This window comes from Stegastes partitus, unplaced genomic scaffold (assembly GCF_000690725.1).
Source record: "Stegastes partitus isolate 25-593 unplaced genomic scaffold, Stegastes_partitus-1.0.2 Scaffold1175, whole genome shotgun sequence".
Lineage (NCBI taxonomy): Eukaryota > Metazoa > Chordata > Actinopteri > Pomacentridae > Stegastes > Stegastes partitus.
The window spans coordinates 269,947-281,532 of NW_007578906.1; positions in this window are offsets into that span (position 1 = coordinate 269,947).

An 11,586-nucleotide genomic window follows, 5' to 3' on the forward strand; every position below is an offset into this window, starting at 1 on the left:
ATGTCACCATTTTTTTTTTAATTGCAGGTTTTTACTTGGACATCAAACGTGTGATGAGTCTGGATGTGTGTTCAGCACTCCAAACTAATTCATCTTAACTGAACTCTGTGTTTTAATGAAAGCAGCTAAGTGCATGAAGCTCTTCTACTTGACAGTGTTCCATTTGGTGTTATTTTATGTGTACCTCGCTACATGTCAGACGGATGTGTTGAACTTTTTAATCCATGCATTTCACAGCTTTAGATTCTCGCTACAGATTCAATTTTACACATTAGCTTTGTTGCAAATTTAACCAACTAACCAAGACAATATTTAGCTTATTAGCACCACCTTGAATATACTGACATGCTGGTTAAATGTTACTGCATCAGTTAGAAGTGACACCATAACAGGTTGCAGGACCATTCTGCATAATAAGTTCTTGGACTTTGAATGCGTTTTATTGTTTTCTGTAGTTTTTCTTCAGTAACCCTGTCAGTGATGCACTTTTACATACAGTTGTATCGGCTCTTTAGCTTTCACTAGAAGGTGATTTAAGGCTGTTACTGTACTGGATTAGTTGTCACAAAACAGAGATGTTACAACGGACAGAAATCTTTGCACTGAGCCTGTGATTGTGCAGCGCATGCTAAACAGGTGCCCTTTGACTGTGACACACACACACACACACACACACACACACACACACAGTGCATCGGTTCTTTCTAAAATAGTTGTGAGGCCTTAATGCATCCAGATCAGCCCTCCCCCCACCTCCGATACACACCAGACAATAAAGCTCACACCGCCCTTTTTTTCTTTTTTTGTATCGTACAAAAAATCATTAATGGAAAAGGAATGCAAATAACTTGATTCTTTCTTTCTTTTTAATCTGAAAAGAGTCTTTCACGGGCTGCTGCATAATGTAGAGTTGCCATGGCAACAACCTCCCTCATAAGAAGGGAGGGGCTTGACTGGAAACCGCGGTTACAACTGGAGCCGGGACGTCCCATCAGGAGTCCCGCAACAGGCTGCTGCTGTTTGGTTGGAAACGCTGGTCATTTCTGGAAAAAAAACTAAAAACTAAACTTGTTTTTAGTGTTTAAAGCTGCACATCTATATTGTAACACATCCAGTTACCTACAGCAAAAGCTTGGGAAGTAGGCAAGACTTAGTTACTATCTGGATGCAAATAATATAAAGTTATAGCATATTGGAGAATTTGAAGCGACTGGCACTTAGCTTAGTTAGCTTAGCTTAGCACAAAAACTGGAAACTGAAGAAAATGACAAACCTGGCCCTGTTCAGAAGCACATTTAAAGCTTCCAAATTACATCTGAAACAACATTCAGAATGAAACAACAACTAAGTAAAATGACAGTTGTTATGTGCTGGGCAGGTTATGAGCAGTTGCTAGGTAACCAGAGGAAATTACAGGAAGTTACCAAAATGCAATAATCACAACCCATTTATCCCCGTATTTTCCGCCATTTTAGTTCAATTATTTTACAGAATAAACTAATGATGTACGTTTGTCATCACAACATTAAAACCGCCTGCTTAATACTGTGCAGATCCTTGTTGTGCTGCCAAAACAGCTCTGACCCATCAGGAAATGGAGGTGACCTGTTGATAAATGGCTACCAGGACTTTGACAGTGAATCCTTTGGGTGCTGTTAGTTGTGGGCTTTGGGCCTTCTTGGATTGGACTTGTTCTGTCACATCCAACAGATGCTCCATCAGACTGAGATCTGACGAGTTTGGAGGTCAGTGTATTGAGCTCGTTGTCATGTTCCTCAAGCCTTGACCTGTTGGGGAGGCTGCTGCTGTCTGGGAGTGACACTGCCAGCAGAACACTGTATTGTAAGAACATAATTGATGTCATTCAGGGGTTTACAGGCATGGCTGACCTATGCATAATGTGTGACCTTGTTTTACCTCAGAGGGGCTGATAGCTGAAGTTTTGACCTACAGGTCAGCTAAGTCAGGTTAGTTATTACCCTGTGTTTCAAGGATTTGAAGTTAAACTAAGCTAGTGAATACTGGTCAGTCGCTCTTTTTGTCTTATTCTCTGCAAAAAAAGAATAAAGAATGACCTTATTATTTCCAAAAACGAGGAATTACGCTTAAGAAGTTTATTTATAGTACATTATTTCTACCACAACACATTTAAGAAGCTATTGTACTTTACGCTTCACAACATACTTGATTGTACATGCAGTAAAATATTAAGGTTACTATATGATCGTTTTAATCCTAACTACAATATGTTGAGATAAAACAGTAAAAATAACACAAAACTTTGCATCAACCATTTTGAATTCTGAGAACTTCTAATGAAATTATGTTCAACCAACAAACTACACTGAGTTGGACAAATTAGCTTTTCTTCATCATCAGAGATTTTTTGTTCTTCTTCTTCGCAGTCTGAACCATCTGGCTAACACTTTATAATAACTATCCTATTATATATAGCTTTAGAATAACGTCCCAATAACATATATAAACTATTAACCGATACTTAGCAAGTCATTAGTAAGTAATTCACTAATGGCTTGTTCATGATCTATGACTGATTTATAAGGTATGGCTGTAAATCATTAATATACAGTTAACAAGTCATTTATAACTCATTAACTAACAATTTGTAAATGGCTTATTAACTATCTATAAGGCATCGTTATAAATCATCAACAAACTATTAACAAACACTTAACAAGTGGTTAATAACTCACTAATTAACAGTTTACAAAGGATCTATTAACTAGTTATAACGGATAGTTATTATAAAGTGTTATCCACCATCTGAATTGGTCCAGCTATGGTAAGATCTAGACGAGGGGACTTTAAATCCTACTGAAAAGTTAGCAATTCAATTTAAGCCTTTTCAGGACTTTCATGATGTCATACACAGAAGGTCTTTCGGGTCCATTGGACACCAAGAAAGAATATGTGCAAAATATTTGTTGGTATTCATTATAGACTTTTATACTATGTTAAATACATGTTCTGATAAGTTGATGTATTTTTGGTTCCAAATGCACGACAAATGTCCTTCTTTTTATATAAAAAAAAACAAAAACAAAAACAAACAAAAAAACCCAATAAAAAATAGAAAAACAATACCTGTCACCTAAACCAAATAGGGTTAAGTTACCTCAACTTCAATTTTAATTAGAAACCAAGAAATGCTGCATTTTGAGTGTAAGTTACACATAATGTTAAGTTGATGCAATTGCTGGTATATTTTGTCAATTCAACTCAACAAAAATAATGTTTGCAACTTAGAAAGTTCATCAAAATCAGTAAATGTACTTTTTTTTTTCTTGCCTCCCATTAATGAAGTGTTGAAAACAGCTTCCATTAATTACTTTCCACACTAATAGGGGCCATTTATCTACAAAACAAAATGCTCTTGTTTTGTTAGACTATTTTTGTGCCTCCTTACTTTACAGACAATCATTAAAGTCAGTTTAAAGTTAAAGCTGTATTATAAAAATCACGTCCTCTCCAGTTGATAACAGGCCACCAACTTGCTTGTGTAACAGAAGCAGCAATAATGCATGGAGACCAGGGCTATTTATACACGTGGATGTAATATTGATGCAGGTTTCTCTCCGGCCTGGATGGAGCCAGACTGCTGCGGTGTCTTTCCCTTTTACCGTCAGCGGATCCCTTTAATAAGTGAAGTGGAAGTGAAGCGGCTCAGTGCAGCTGCGCTTCGGTCGTGGAGAGCAGCAGACGGACGGACGGACGGAGGGAAGGCGGGCTGCAGACAGACAGACAGGCAGACAGACAGACAGGCAGCACACGGTAAACTGGGAAAATCCCAGTCCGGACCAGCGGCTGTCGTCACCTCGCACATCCTCATGCGTCACTGTAGTTTTTGCGCCGGCACCATCAGATAACCTTTAGGTGAGTGAAAACATCCGCTCCGACTCAGTCACACTTTGTCCTTGGTGATTTGTGTGCGAGACTTTATTTAGATCACGGGATTCATTTTAAATATGCATCCAATCATCTGAGTGTCCTGTCTGGCTGTTGGATATACGAGCATCACTTCAATCAGAACAAATGTGCTGCGTCCTGAATCTGTGAAAACTTCCCTGGACCTCTGTGTTCACTGATGCACCTGCTGGGTTCTGACTCAGACAGGATGTTATGTGTCACATGGATGGTGTTTTTTTTATGACTATTATCCATAGTTTTGCATGCATCAAGCAAAAAAATATTCATCATACATGTGTGCATGTCCACTCTATGGTTTCTTGCACTTCTTTTTTTTTTTTTTGTACATTATTTTTCCTATTTGTGGTTGATCTTGACCTGTGAGTAAGTGCAGTTGTCCTTCACGCTGAAGTTGAACAGAGTTTTTCCACAGTGTGTTTGGCTGATAGTTATTTGCTCCTTTGCACTGGAGTCGTCATTGATTTGAACAGTTTTTCTGCTATGAAAAACGTCTGAATGGGATTCTTGTGGGAGTGGTCCAAAGCTGGGAAGGTTCAAGCATCTAGCAAATATAACAGCATTTCAATTAAATTATGCTTTACTCATCAAGTGACTGACGTTTGGAAATGGTATTACTTTACATGTCAAAGGCATTGATTTCTTGGGGGGATTTCAGGAGGGGGGTCATGGCAGGAAAAGTCCATCCATCATTTATCCGTCCATTTTCCTCCGCGGTCGGGTCGAGGTGGCACCAAACCAAACATGTCGTTCCAGGAGTTCCTCTCCCCAGCAGCTCCTCCTGGCAGGTTCTGAATCCACCCCGGGGTCTCCTCCCAGTTGGTCGAGCCCAGAAAACTGTCAGAATACAAACCGAAGCTCTGTTTGATGTTTTGGAAATTGCATGTATTCACGTTCTTACAGAGAGTTAGAGGAGAAGATCAGTCTTATATCTGAGTGTGGGAAGGAGTTAGCCTAGCTTAGCATAAAGACAGGAAGCATGGGGCAGCTGATGATTTATTGCTGTGCTGCAATGATTTGATTGTGTTGTATAAAGCATCCTTTGTGAGTCCTACAGTGTTGCAGTGAGTGCGATGCTAAATGTTTGGATTACGTTTTTAACCCACTTCATAGCACCTTTACTGACACTGTATGTGTTTACATCTGGTAAAATAGCAAGAAGGATACCAATATAAAAGTATCCTTCTCCTGTAACTGATTAAACCCCTAAAAACTTATTTAGGAGATTCCTGTTGACTCTCCCCATGGCCTCTCAACTGCCGACATATAATTGGTTTTGTTTTGATGCTTTTGTAAACGGCTGACTGCCACCACAAATCTGGCCTTTTGAATTTTATGATATACTTTATTTTCGCAATGTTGAGGTACTTCATGGAAATGATGTTATTTGTGCAGCTTCTATATATACTTTTTTTTTTTTTTAAAAGGCAATGACAAATGGACAAAAGCATTCTTTAAGCCTGCTACACACTACGATCTCCGGTCGTCCTCGATGAAAGATAACAATCATGAGAGAATCGTGACGATATCGTCGGTCTTGGCTCTAAATTGGCCGTTGTCATGGTCTTGCGACCAAGGACAACCTGGGATGAAGTTCTGACAGTGTCAGAAATTTGGGGTGATCATCTCACAGTGTGACTGCTGCTGATACCAGGTCAACTAACTAACCAATAGAAATGCAGTATGCAATGACGTACTGGTCAGTGCAACACCAGCTCCCCATGTCCATATTCTCCTCCTTCTCCTCTTCTTGGGATTTCTCTCCAAACACATAAATGGGCTCCATTCATGCTTCACTAGTTTCTTTTTCGTGGATGGATGGCGCACGCTTATGACGTTTTATTCTTGCCCATTCACATTGACTCATGTACATCATAGGCTGGGATTCAGCTTGCATTTTCATCGTGCAATCAACACACAGCAAACTTCATGTTGTGCCCAAAGTTTATTAGATTCATGTCATGTCATGGCTAGCTATGAATTTATAAGATTGTTAAAACTGCACAGTTTGTAGCCGGCCTTAGACTGGACTTCAGGAATGGTTGTCTCTGCTTTAATAACTCTGTTTAAATGAATATAGTTTAGATGTGACTCTACAGCGTAGCTTCACCTCGAATATACAGATCTATGAATCCCTGCCTCTGTATTCACAAATCCCTACACACTCACTGTAACTCCAGCACACCAGCTCACCTAAAACTGTACTCAGTGAAGTGTAAAGCTACTCTACACTATGCAATGGCTGAAATATTGGAGCAGGTCAGTAATACGCGTTTGAACTGAAAGCAATTTCTTAAGAAGAATAATGACACATAAAGTTCCACCTCGTAACTTGACAAAATTGGTTCCTTAAGTTTTTTTGTTGTTTGTTTTTTTTTACATCTGCAACCCTGAAAATATGAATCCATGTTTTTGAGACTGTCATCGTTACATCGTTGACTTCTTATCTAACTCTGAGCAACAAGGTGAATAAGTGAAGTTCCCAAGATGGTAAACTATTTAACTTTATCAAGTGAGTAAATATCAAAGATGGACCAAAGTAGCTTTGGATTCTGGTAGATTTTAATAGAACTTTTAAGACTTTTTGTACTGGATTATTGTTGTTTAAGAAGTACATCACCAAACCATATTCATTTCATTAACTGGCTCCGTTCCTCTTCAAAGATAAACTGCGTGGATTAAAGTCTCTTTTCATTTGCCGGCCCTCTCTGTCTAGCCTGATCTCTCTCTTCCTCACCCTGCGTGTGAGAGTCTTTGATGTCCGATCGGTAGTTTTTCTATGGCAGCTGTTTTTTCAGTCATTGTGACATTAGAGGTGCTTCAATGCAGTAAGTGGTTCTGGGAACAGGAAGCGGAGAGTGATGCAGTAAAGGCTGCATAACTCTCCCACCACTGCAGTACACTGTGCTGCAGCTCAAGCAGCGCTTATGTGGGAGTATTCTCATGCTAATCAAGAATTAAAGCAGCCGCTGAGATGACTCAGAGCTCTGGAGTAACACGAATACGTAACTTCACATACAGTGGCTGACTTGTCACTTTGCGTTACATGTCATACGTCAAAGCTGCTTTGATTGTAAACATATGAGTCATCCCATTTTTGTAAGTACACATGTTAGCAGTCTTTTGATATTTTTCAGAAAACAGCTTTTAGTTCTGTACTTTTTAGTCCAACCTCCCCGACTGCGACTGTGTTGAATTCAGACTTCTTCGTCACAGTGTTAGCAAACATCCATTCATACAAACTTTACAAAGGTCAGATTAGTTCTATCAAACTGAAAATTCTCTGAACGTCACTGTTTGGAATTAAAGATGCATCTGTAACACTCTGGATTGAAACCTGTAGCAGACGATGGCATCAAGTGCTTCTTCAGATTCAAGTTTTTGAACGGCTGTTTTTGTTGGGGTGATGTTTGACATTTAAAATTAAACTGGATTTAAGAAAAGTAATGTAGATGAACATGGCTGGTTTCTTCAAAGTAAGGTATGCAAGAGTAGACATATAGTCTGTAATGTCCTGATTTAGCTGTTGTAGCGACAGCAAAATAATTTTTTCCATGAAATTCCACCCTTGGATCTTTGTTTTGTGAAATATGTTCATGAACCAAAGAAATAAGGGTAGGACAAAGGGATAAAGGAGGGGAAATTAGGAAAAAGAAAAAGAAAAATCAATAAAATAAACATTAAAAAAGTAAAACTAGAGAGCCCTCAGTAGAGGGACGTAGCTGCCCAATGTATGCATGTTTACCTGATTCTGTGTTTTACTGTGCACCTACTTGAGGATGAATTTGCCTTAAAATGATGCATAATGTAACAGGAGCTTAGTATCATGTAACACAGATGTTTTTCATGGAAGGGAAGCATTTTTCTGTAATTTACGTCTACAGCCAAGCACCTAAGATGTTTGACCTTGAGTTATGACCAAATGTCACATCACCAATATGGGTTCCTATCTGATTGTAATGAGAAACTATGTGTTTATCTTACAGCTTGTCCAAATTATAATGGATTTAAAAATGTGTGATGATTCAGTGTGACCTTGACCTTTGTCTGAAGGTCAAATGTTACATCACCAGTTTATTGGCCTCGAATGTCTTCCTAAGTTAGTGTACTTAACTTATGTCTTTTTGTGCATTTCCAGTCATACAGAGCTTTTTAGGGACATGTGACCTTTGACCTCTGTAGCAGTCACCAATGCATGTACTGACCCCAAAATCTAATCAGTCCAAGAAGGGACCATACTGAGGTCATGTATGAAGTTTCAAACTCGTCTCCTGTAAAGCGCTCAACTGGTAAAAGAAAAAAAAACAAACACACGGGCACGACACAGCTGCAAAAAAGGAGTAATTTGTCTAACGTCGACTAAGCCAGAATCCAAAAAAGTAGAAATATAGAATATAGACACCCAGAGACAACGGGTTTAACACACTATGACGTAGATATGTCTGTACAGTAAGCTGACCTCCAGTGTTTGATTATCCTGACGACGACCGACGTATTTTTCCGCTGCACGTTGACTGGTGGTTGTATTGATGTTTTCCCCGTGCAGCGACTGGAGGCCCTGGAGGCTTGTTGTTCTGAACTGTTGCACTGCGACACTTTAACCTCTCGGGATCAATGGACCCAGCGCCGTGAGCTCTGCTGGGGCTCTTCAGCGGCGACGTCCGTCTGGTTAAAGCTAATTGATTAACGTTGGACGTGAGCCAGCTCAGTCACTATCAGATGAGTCGTTCCTTCGAGTGTGTGAAAAGGATTTCGAGAAGTCACAGTGTGTCTGGGTGCTGAAGGGTGAAAGTATTACTGCAAAAAAAACAAAAACAAAACAGCAACACGAGGCTCTTTTGGTTGGTGCACTATCATTTAATGAGTGCTGCACAGTCAAGCTGTCTGACCTTAAAAACACCAACGAAAAAATGCTGGGATCATCATCTTCTTGCTTAGTTTGTAATTATTTGTGCCTTTTTCAGCTGTAATCACTGGTGGATAAATGAAAGGTTACTAACATGATCTGAACAGTACAGCTGAATGGATCTGTCAGTTGTTATTAACTTAACTTGATGATTTAATCCATTAATTGTAAAGCACAAGTGAACAGAGCGCATCACAAGTTACCAAAATCCAAAAATCACGTCCTAAAATTTGCTTCTTTTGTCTCATTAGCAGTTGTGAAACCACGGATGATCAGCTTTTAAAGAAGCAGGATATCTTGATGTCTTTGGCGATCAGACATTTTACTTTGATCAGTTTGTTGTCAGTATAAATCATGGACGGAAGCCAGAGACTTCGAGAAGTTTATTATCGCTAAATTGGATAAGATTGGTTTGTGCTTTTCTGTAAAATTTGACAGTGCTGGATCTGTGTACAACGACCTTCACAGGTACACAAGCCTTGAAACAAACACTGGACTGTTTTGTTGCAGTTCAGTTCAGCTCAGTTCAGTTCAAACAGCTTCGTTGGCATTTATGGCCACAAACAATCTCCCTTCAAGACTAAATGCTGCCCAAGCAATAAAACACAATTTGTCCTTGCAGCTAGATATGTCCTGTTTTCTTCTCCGAGGAGAAATGTTCATTTTGAAGTTCTTGAAATCTAAAATTACAAGAGTTTGTTAAAAAAGAATGACCCTCATGTTAGTGTATGTTTTACATTATAGGACGAGGTGCATCTCCCCGTTGAATAGTGACGACACATTCTGTTTTCCTTTCTTCTGTGTCCTCCTTTTTCCATCACCGGTTTGTAGTCACCAAACAGTTTGACCAATTGATTAAAGAGTTATATATATATATATATTCATGTATATTCATATATTCAAACCAACAAAAGAAGCAAATCCTCACCCCCAAGAAAGAAGAGACGTTTTTGCTTTAAAATGAAATCATTTATAGAACCAGCAGCTGATTAATTTTCTTTCAATCAACTAATTGGATCACCTCTGCACGCTGTGTTATTGATTGCAAAAAATAATTAATAGAGCCGTTTGTTTTGATTTGAATGGGCTCATTCCTCTAAGATAACACATGCACATACATCCGCCAAGAAAAGACGGCGTCTCCATGCATGAATCTGTGTTTCAGAGTAGTAACAGTGGGGGATTAGACTCTTGTAGGACCAACGGTTAGTTCTGGTACCGTTTGGAGACCGCTCTGTTCTGATCTGTCCACACAACAGTGACAAATTGTTGATGAGAAGCTGAATCCATCCTCTGACTCCTCTCCTCTATGTCTGCACTGACATGTTCTATACCTACTTTCTTAAAGAAACACTCCGTCTGTAAAGTGTGCGTCATGTTCCTGCCAGCAGGGGATATCAGTGTTGCACCAGAGGAGCAGGACCCGCCCAAATAATTCACATAACCTGAAAATAGACTTGTGGTGCTTGTTAAAACATACCCAGTCATCAGATTTGGTGACTTGTTTATGCCAGTTGGCCTGATGAATTGGCCAAGCAACGAATGCGTACCCAGTGTGTTTAATGTTTGCATTTCAGATTATTCTGTTCTTTCACTTCCCGTTCTTTTGCATTCTCTTTGCATTGAACAATTTGTTTTCTTTGCTCTCCAGACAGAGTGAGTCAATATTCAAAAATAACCTGAACAATCTGGGATTCCTCTTTGACCTTTTTGGGTTTAGTGTCTGGTTTTCTACGCAGTTTGCTGCAGTTTATCACTGGACTCCCTTTAATTATGCTCGGCTGGTACTTAGTCAGCAGAGAACACTAAAGTACATCCAGAGCAACTGGTTTGTTCGCTCTAGCATGCAATATAATGAGACCATGTGGGATGTTTTTTTTGTATAAAAATAGTTAAATTTCTATGGAAATTCTCTTGTGTCATGTTCTTAATTCATTGTTGACTAACTGCTCATGAGTTGATGTGTCCTCAGAGGTATGATGGACATTTTGTGGTTGGTTAATTAAAGAAGAATCAGACGGGATGAAAGTTAGTATCATCAATAAATTGTGCTGCTGAGTGAGAGCAGTGTGTGGGATGAGCTTGCGTTCCTGAGATCAAAGTGTTACCTTCCAACGCACCTGCATGTGGGACAGTGAGATGTGTGAATATGTTCTTTAAAAATTGTTAAGAAATTGTGTGCACAGTATATTACTGGAGTTAAAAATGCACCGTTGTGGATTCAAAATCTCCATCTTTTAGAGATCTATCCAGCTGGTGTACCTTCACTTAACTAAACAAGTAGCACAGAGACAAGATATAAATCAAGACGGAAAAAAAGAATCGAATCATAGTATTCCCGTTTCCTTATAGAACTAGTTTCTATGCAGAGAGTAATCCAGTTAAGTGGGAGTGGATGTACAGAGGGAAAACAGATGCATTTGGATAATTACTACAAACATTGTTTGTGGTCTGCCAATAAGATTAAAGCTTTCAAGAAATAGGAAACTCTCGAGGGGCACGTACATCTGTGAATGTGGGCTCCTGTGTGTAGGAAAGAAGTGAGTGTGTTCAGCCTGAAAAGACAGCAGGAGTGATTTGGTTAATATGGAACAGAAAATGTTTCTCTGCCCAGATATAAAGTATAAAAATGTACAAAGCTTGAGGGGAAATCTGTGATCTCAGGATGCTCATTTTACTGTCATGTTTTTGGATGGAGGAACTGAGGTCTATAAAACATCTGTAATGAGACTCTC